Here is a 1,253-nt window from a genome sequence, read left to right on the forward strand (position 1 = left end):
TTTTTTGAACTTTAAATGCTTATAAAAAAAAACTGTGACTAACGATTTTTAATATTTTTCATCTGCCTTTGAAACAATATACTAGGAGCCTTCTATTAAATTTTCAAGCTTTTTTATCCAACCAATAAAATTTTATTGATATTTTTAGGAAAAAAACTAAAAAAAAATGGAAAATGAAAATGTCCGTAAAGAGCTCAAAATAAATCAAAATATTTTCAAAATTTTACCGTGTATAGAAAATGCAAATATAAACAACCTGTGAAAATTTCATATATCTACGGTCATTTGTTTTAGAGTTACACCAAAAACCAAAATCGATTTTGTTAAAAATCGATTTTGCGTAAAAATTCCCGTTTTTCCTTAATTTTTCTTCTGTTTTTCACGGCGCGTTTGAAAACTATTGGAAAAAATTTACTTTTGACCCCCCAAAGTACCAACTAGATTCACTTTCCTATCAGAAAAGGTACTGTTGAAGAAAATCCAAGCACTTTTACTGTCCTAAAACGTGATGACAGACACAAAAAAAAATAAAAAAAAAAATAAAAAAAAAAATAAAAAAAAAAACACACATCATTGTAAAATCAATACATTCATCGTTCCACTCAGAATCTAAAATATTTATGAATTTCTAACTCGAAATAATTTGCAAATTTTCGTGATTTTTCCATATTTTGTCATTTTTTGAACTTTAAATGCTTATAAAGAAAAACTGTGACTAACGATTTTTAATATTTTTCATCTGCCTTTGAAACAATATACTAGGAGCCTTCTATTAAATTTTCAAGCTTTTTTATCCAACAAATACAATTTTATTGATATTTTTAGAAAAAAAACTAAAAAAAAATGGAAAATGAAAATGTCCGTAAAGAGCTCAAAATAAATCAAAATATTTTGAAAATGTTATGGCGTATAGAAGATGCTAAGATAAACATTCAGTCAAAATTTCATGTATCTACGGTAATTTTTTTTAAAGTTACACCAAAAACCAAATTCAATTTTGTGAAAAATCGATTTTGCGTAGAAATTCCCGTTTTTCCTTAATTTTTCTTTTGTTTTTCCCGGCGCTTTTGAAAACCACTGTGAAATTTAAATTTTGACCTCCCCAATGCACCAACGATATTCACTTTCTGATCGAACAAGATACTGAAGTTGAAAATCGTAGCATTATTTCGACTACTTATCGTGTACACAGACACGAAAAAATAAAAAAATATATAAAAAAATAAAAAAAAAACACACATCATTGTAAAATC

At 26.2% G+C, this 1,253-nt stretch overlaps 1 protein-coding gene across 1 annotated transcript in view; it reads left to right on the plus strand.

Annotated features, from left to right (window-relative positions):
* Nucleotides 1–1,253, plus strand: part of LOC100570194 (peroxisomal membrane protein PEX16-like) — an 11,019-nt gene that overhangs the window by 2,801 nt on the left and 6,965 nt on the right. The gene's annotated exons all lie outside the window — the stretch shown is intronic.

The sequence above is a fragment of the Acyrthosiphon pisum genome, chromosome A2 (genome assembly GCF_005508785.2).
Source record: "Acyrthosiphon pisum isolate AL4f chromosome A2, pea_aphid_22Mar2018_4r6ur, whole genome shotgun sequence".
NCBI classification, from domain to species: Eukaryota; Metazoa; Arthropoda; class Insecta; order Hemiptera; family Aphididae; genus Acyrthosiphon; species Acyrthosiphon pisum.